The sequence below is a fragment of the Microtus ochrogaster genome, unplaced genomic scaffold, assembly GCF_000317375.1.
Source record: "Microtus ochrogaster isolate Prairie Vole_2 unplaced genomic scaffold, MicOch1.0 UNK33, whole genome shotgun sequence".
NCBI lineage: Eukaryota > Metazoa > Chordata > Mammalia > Rodentia > Cricetidae > Microtus > Microtus ochrogaster.
The window spans coordinates 1,337,704-1,345,053 of record NW_004949131.1 but is presented as its reverse complement, the minus strand read 5'-3'; the positions used below and the strand labels follow the sequence as shown (position 1 = coordinate 1,345,053).

Genomic DNA, 7,350 nt, shown 5'->3' with positions numbered 1-7,350 from the left:
AGAGAGAGAGAGAGAGAGAGAGAGAGAGAGAGAGAGAGAGGTGGGTAGGTAGATATAGAAAACGTTCAAGTTCCTGCTGGATAAGATTCGACCACTCACCCTTCTCTCTCTGAATTACCCTCCACTGACCAAGTTCCTTGATACACAAGGAGACAAAGACACCGAACAGTAATGAGTGTTGTAAAGAACCCTGTCCAGGTTTCTAGAGACCAAGTAGTGGCCCTCTTTCTCTCACCCTGCCATCTCTCTCTCTGTTCCTCCAGTTGTGACTTTCAACACGTTGCTTTGCCCCTTTCCTCAGTGTCTTCACCCGTGGCTTTTGGAACAGAGCCTGTTGCTCCCCTCTTAATGAGCAAGTGAGTGGAAGAGACAGAGGAGACCTGCACTGGGGGACAGACAGAGGAGTCAACAAACCCGATGGGTGCCTCGCACCTGGGTACAGTTCTGAACCTGGAAGCCAGGCTCATGAGCCCCAGGAGGTGGGCTCTGCCGGTGCTCCGGCGCCCTCTAGCGACCGATAGTCCATCCTAATACTAACCCTCCGAAGCCCAGCCTGATCTAGTCAACTTTGGGCTTGCTGGAGTTGAACTCCAGCCAGGCAGCTTCTGGGCTTCCTTCATCCCCCCCTCCCCCCAACACACACACACACACACACACACACACACACACACACACACACACACACTCTTTCAGAGAGAAGTAATTTGATCCATAAAAAGCTAGATCTTTGAGACAGGAAAGTATTTCATCCATACACTTTAAGCCGGAGAAGTTTTCCAGGGTCTCATTGAAATTCTGTATTACCCCGATATTTCCAAGGAAAAAATACCCACTTTTCTTTTAAAAATAAGAATAATGAAAATTTAAAAATATATATTGTGTTCTGAAACAGGCATGTAAGAGCAACATTTGAGAAAGTTTATTCATTTTAAATAGCTCTTTAATTAAAGCAGAGTTAAGATTCCCCCATGGATTCTTAGACTCTTGAACACTTAGAACATCTCTGTTTGCTTTATTGACTCCATGTGACATTAAAGTAGATGTCTAAACCTATGCAGCAAGGACAGTTCTTCACAGAGCATGCACACTAGCAGAAATGGCTGCAGACAATGACTTTGTACAAATGTAATCACATCTGCTGGGTAAATATTGCAGTGTCTCCAAGAGAAAATGTAATAAACTCCCAATTCTGCTTCTCTAAACACCCCAGTGGGGGTGGGGGTTCCCCCCATCATCTCCAACTCATGCGCCACCGAGATGATCAGTATACATGGCGCCAGGGATTGGCGCCATCGCCTTAATGGCCTGCAGGGAACTGGAGTCTCTTGACAAGAGGAGTAATCAAGATGGTTGTTGAATAAGACTCCTGGCCCTGCATAAGTCAATTCCCTGAGTTTTCATTTCCACGTCTGTCCAATTAGAGTCAGTAGATTATCCTCAGGCTCAGCCAGTCTGGAGAGTCATAGTTCCAGGATGCTAAGCTATTCTTTGCCAGTTAGCAGTGAATCCGCCATAGAGCTATGTCAGTGACCTCCACCACCTCTGGGCACAATAAAATCACAGGACTGGAAAAAGAGAATATTCTCACCTACTCTCTCTTTACAAGAGCAGCCTCAAGGCCCTCAATACGTACTGACCTAACAGCTAGTGGTCCTTTGGAGGCTTTCAAAGAACTCAGCAGACAGATTAAGGACTTATTGGGATTTACTGACTCAGAAATATGTTAAACAATATTTTATATATGAAGTATATTATATGACATATTCTATTAATTCACAAGATAACAGAAGCCACTTAGGAATAAGATTGCTAGCACAGAAAAGCCTGCGAGCTCATATCGGCACTACCATGTTTATGTTTTGTAGACACAAGCATTAGCAGATGTTCACTGGGTGAGTTGGATGCCAACTGAGTCCTTACTATAGACTGCCTAGCTCAAATATCATAGGAGAGATCATGTACCTGACCCTCACATACTTACTGAGTTTGGTCTTCAACATAATGCCAATCTCTACATACCCAACCTTGAGAATGGATTTGAAATGGCAAGCTTGTTTACTTTCATGACATGCCTCCGGAAGGAGGAGGAGGAGGAGGAGGAGGAGGAGGAATTCTAAAAAGAATAAAAATTAAAACCCAGCTCTGACTATCTGTGTTTTGATCTGGATAAAACAACTCTTTCTTTTCTTTTTCACTATTTTGTTGTTGTTGCTTTTTTGTTTTGTTTTGTTTTGTTTTCCAAGACAGGGTTTCTCTGTAGCTTTGGAGCCTGTCCTGCCTGGAACTAGCTCTTGTAGACCAGGCTGGCCTTAAATTCAGAGATCCACCTGCCTCTGCCTCTCAGAGGCATTAAAGGCAGCCGCCACCACCAACTGCCTTAAGCAAACAACTCTTACTGAGTGCTGGGAGGTCAATTTCAATGCCCTGGAGGATGGTCCTGAACCTGGTGGCATTTTATTTTGAATGCATTTAGAATTTTCTGCCTTGCTATTTCATAACTCCAGTGTATCACTACCGTTGCCAAGGAAATGTGACTTGAGTTACTGCCATGGATCCAAAGGGGTTTGTTTGTTTTGTTTTAAAATATTAAGAAGACAAAAATGGAAAGATCAAATAAAGGAAATGAATTTACTTCCTTCTCTGTCTTCAAGAGCCACGAAATACAAATCTGATCACATTTAAAGAATGCAAAGAATCAGCACATGATTTTTCCCAGCTAGAAAACTGACATCCCATCAGCCTGGTGGATATCCTTAGAATGTGCTTCTCAGTCTCTCCTCTGGGCGCAAACCCACCGAAGCTGCGACTCTCCCTGTGTGAGTAAAGGTGGTCCTAACCTTCCAGGCACCAAGGGGAGTCGTGCTGCACAGCTTATAAATACATTTAGCTGAGTCTCAAAAGATAGATTCTAATAGAGATGTGAAAAAGATTCCAACGCTGACCCAGTTTCTCACGGTCAGGTAAGCCGAAGGCTTTCACTCATAATAATGGACTCAAACAATTAGATTTTTGAAAACTCTCTCTCTCTCTCTCTCTCTCTCTCTCTCTCTCTCTCTCTCTCTCTCTCTCTCTCTCTCTCTCACACACACACACACACACACACACACACACACACAACTTTTGGTCATTTTCATCAAAATGCCGCATGCAGATGAAGAGAACGTTTACAACAAGACAACTTTTAATCCAAAACCTGTAAAAAGCAGGGTCCCCTTCCAAGGAAGCTGGCAATTTAACCAAGATGTCCCATAGCTACACCTGGAGATAAATGCGAAGTCATTTTCTTTTCTTTTTTCTTACAATTGAGAAGCAACTCACAAATCCCAGACCATCTATCCTAAAGTAAACACTTCTAAGTTCTAGTAAAGTTGCTGCTCAGGAGCTGAGAAGCTGTCTATGCCCAAGAGCCAATGTAAGGCCTGCATGGGAAGAGTAAAAACCAGGCTGACCACTCAGGAAAAGTACAGAGTCGATGGCCACAGGAGTTCTTACACGGGACTGTGTGAGTGGAGCATTGGTTTCATCACAGGCAGCTTTGTGCATACAACCACTGGCAACTGTCCAGGCTTCGGTGTCCACCCTCACTATGGACCAACAGATCTTTCTATAGAATGTGCAGGGGGAATCACCTACTTCTGATGTGGTTTAAATTTGAACCTGAGAAACAGTCAGAATCTTTCCATCAAAAGCAAATGTGAAAATTTTGGCCTAACACACACAGGTGTCCTAACTATATTTCCTAAGCGTCATCTCGATTTTTATCTTTCTCTGTGTATGTAAGAAGCTTTGACCAACTCAGCTCAGAACCCTGACCTGCTAAATGGACTTTTGGCCAGCCCTGTTTCCTATCAGAGAGGGAAATCAAATGAGTTCGGCCCAGGGGCAGTTCAGGGAGGCAAATGGAAGCATCAGAAGTTATCTAATTTCAGAGAAGCCTCTCTGAGTCTTGTCTCATCTTCTGCTAAGAAATGCAGTCTTCCTAAACTTGAAAGGCATTAAATAAAGTTGGCTCTTTGACACTGGCTTTGAGGCAACTATGGCTAGGACATTTAACCTGTTACTGTGAACTATAAAGTAACACCATGGATGCAAAAATACCTACCTACATTGTAAAGAAACTTTGAAGGGGCGGGGCTTAAACTGCTTTGCTATAAAGCAAAACGAACACAAATGCCTTTAAAATTAGAGACTGTGAAGGAGTGCTCAGAGGCTGGGAGTAAGGAGGACTCTGTTTGAAGCCAAGGTGGTTTTGTGGGTTTTGTTTAAATAAAGATGGGGTTTCATCTCAGTTTAAGAACACTTAAGCAGGGGCTAAAGAGATAGCTTGCCAGCTGAGAACACTTAAGGACTCTGTGACAGCCCCAAACGCTGTTCAGGAAATGGAAAAACAAGTGATCCATGAGAAACCAGAGCAGCGCTTGGAAAATCCTTACAAAGCAGTAATAAGAGGAAGCCCTTGGCTTGGTCTGCGGCGTTTCAAAGATAAACTATGAATTGTTGAAGCATTTCGGTTCCAGAGGCAGGGAGATTCTAGGAACTGGTTGGTCCACAGCAAGGGGGCTTGAAGGAGGATGTACCTCTCTCAGAAACTTTCCCAGGGCTCTGTGCCCTCTTCCATCCCACCCCCACTTCACCTCTGGTGCTCTCATTTCCTTCCTCCAGCTCACTGACTTTTCACAGGTAATCTTCCCTAAGCCTACATCATCTCTACAGCCCCCTGCAGCCCCCTGCAGCCCCCTGCAGCCCCCTGCAGCCCCCTGCAGCCCCCTGCAGCCCCCTCTCTCTTCTCCAGTAGAACCTGGAAGACAGAATGAGAATAGGAACCTCGAAGCCTGCTTACCCTAAGAGGAAGAAAAAGAGCCTATTCCTAAGAATATTCCTTAGATTCTGCCAGCTCCCACTGGACCCTGTGAGGACCACTTTCTAATGGACCCCCTTGGACTCAGTTCTAGCAATTCTGTTACCACCATCTAGTTGGAACCGCTTTCCGGCGTTTCTGGTTCCTCTTTACCACCTTGCTATTTTATTTAACCAAAAAGAAAAAAACAAATCCTGGAGACTGAGCCAAATAAAGACATTCACGGGCAAATCCATGGGTGAGTTGTAAGCCTGAGAGTCATGGACGTGGTTAAATATTATTAGGACCTCTTAGCAAAGAATGAAGAGAATCGGGATCCAAACAGTAGGAGGTCAAACCATTGGCTAACATCACCATGTCCCACACCTTTCTCCCTTTCTTTCTGTCAGATGGGAAGCAGAAACTTCAGCCTGGACTCTGATCCCCTCCCCCTTCCCTTTTCTAAAACAATAATAATCCTCCCCCTAAGCCAGTAGGACTTCCCCAGCCGGACCTCACCGAGGTGCCTTGGTCCCGCCTGGGGTCTCCCTCTCCACTCCACCTGGGAGAGTAGAGTTATGTGAGAAAGCATGTAAACGGTTGAAAGTTTTTTTTTTTTTTTTGTTTTTTGGGGGGTTTTTTGCCTTTTAAGAAGGACTGCTGGTCCTGCCTCCGTTCAGAACAACAGCAACGACAAACAAGCCAGGCTGGGCGAAAACCCAGTGCTTCTCAAAAGTTGGTCTGGCTACGCAGCAGCCCTGACGAGTTTGCAAGAACGCGGGGCTCGGAGTTGGCATCTACTCACCTGGGTGTGCCAGCCTCGGAGACTAGAAAGAGAATTCAGCCCGGGACAGGTCTGTCCCGCCCCCAGGATACAAAATCCGCCTTTGGAGTGGAGGTCCTGGATGGTGTAGTTGAAAAGAGGTCTTAGGAGGGTCGGGCTTCCCTCCTCCCTCTTTGGTCAGCTGGGGCCAGTTTAGCAACAGCCAAGGAAGATAAAGATGCTGGGAGGAGAGTTTGGTCGCTCTGGAAACCCCGACTCCATTCTTGGGGATGGGGGCGGGGGAAGAGGTGAACAGCGTGAAGAGAGCTGCCAGGCTCCGAAACTCGCAGAGTAAAGAGGAAGGAACTGGGGAAGGAGGGAGGGAGCAGAGGAGTGAGGAAGGAAGGAAAGGAGGAAGGGAATGGGGTGAGGGTGGGAGATAGCAGCTTCTGAGATTTCCACCTTCTGACGAAACCCTTGCGCCCAGCAGCCCGGCAAGATACTAGTTCCTAAACCTCCTCTCCAGCGCCCCCTGGGGGGATTCTAGGGACTGAGCGACGCCCCGCCCTGAGCTCGGCCCTGGCGCTCTCCATGGTCCTGCCGCGCCCTCAGTCCTGATTCCCAGCTCAGCTTTGCAACTCCCACCAGCTCCCAGGAGGCACGTGATTCATTTCTCCTTAGTCCCTGATAAAGCAGTGAAATCACAGGAGCAGAGAGAAGAGAATGGGAGCTATACTTTTTTGGGTTTTGCATACATTCAAGGAAACTTCTTGACCGGCTCAACTGTCACTAAAAGTGGGGGTGACGTTGAGTACTAATTTGGTATATATATGTCAATAAAGACATGAATAAATGAATGGACAGCTAGTCTTCTCTTCACCTCAGAATGTTTTGGTGAATACAAAACCTCGCCAACAAATAAATGCGTAGAGGATGTATGTTTAAAAATAGACCTTACAGCTGTGGTTGTAGCTCAGTTGGTAGAATGCTTGCCTAACACACAGGGGACTCTGTGGTTCAAGCGCCAACATCATACAAAGTCAGGCATGGCACTGCATTCCTGTAACCCCAGCATTTGGGAGGTGAAGGGAGAAAGGCTCAGAAAGTTGAAGTTACCCTGAATTACATAGGAGGTTTGATGTCAGCTTCAGTTAGAGACGCTGTCTCAAAAAGCCCAAACCAAAATGATAGGTCTTATTTAAAGGCACAACCACTACCACATATTATAAGCACTTTGAGCACAGTATTAAGTATTTACACAAGAAGTGGCTGGGTTTGTTGTTTTGCTTTGTAATACCACTAAACAACATCTTGAGTCCTCAGGAGGCAGTTTGGAAATGATGGCTTTTCTGTTATAAACATATTCAAAGTCAAATTCAGGCAAAGGAATGATGAAAAGACACGCCAGGCTGCTTTCATTTGTCTCTGCAGAAGTAGATAAACTAGACAACCAAAACCTCCCTGCACATTGCCATAATCATAATAAATTAGACTTTAGAATCTATAAAGTAAAATGAATAAAAGTTTCTCTCTCTGGACTTGGAAATTACATAGGGGTTAGAAGTGATGGGCAAGCACACAGGGTGAGGGAGAAAGGGGTCTCCTTCTCTGCTTGTTGAAATAGTACACAACACAGCAAGATCTCTCTTTAGGTGATGGGCTTGGTTGTCAGCTTCACACCACTCCACAGTTCTCAGTTTCAAAGGCCAGAAAAGGATAAATGACAGGATTGAGGCAAAGGAACCTCACT

At 45.5% G+C, this 7,350-nt stretch overlaps 1 protein-coding gene across 1 annotated transcript in view; it reads right to left on the bottom strand.

Moving 5' to 3' along the window:
* The window catches only part of Cpne4 (copine 4), a 481,784-nt gene extending 475,598 nt beyond the window's left edge, over positions 1-6,186 (bottom strand). The window contains exon 1 of the mRNA XM_005368465.3: positions 5,643-6,186. The gene's annotated coding sequence lies outside the window, so the exon portion shown is untranslated. The remainder of the gene's footprint in view (positions 1-5,642) is intronic.
* Between the last annotated feature and the right edge of the window lie 1,164 nt (positions 6,187-7,350).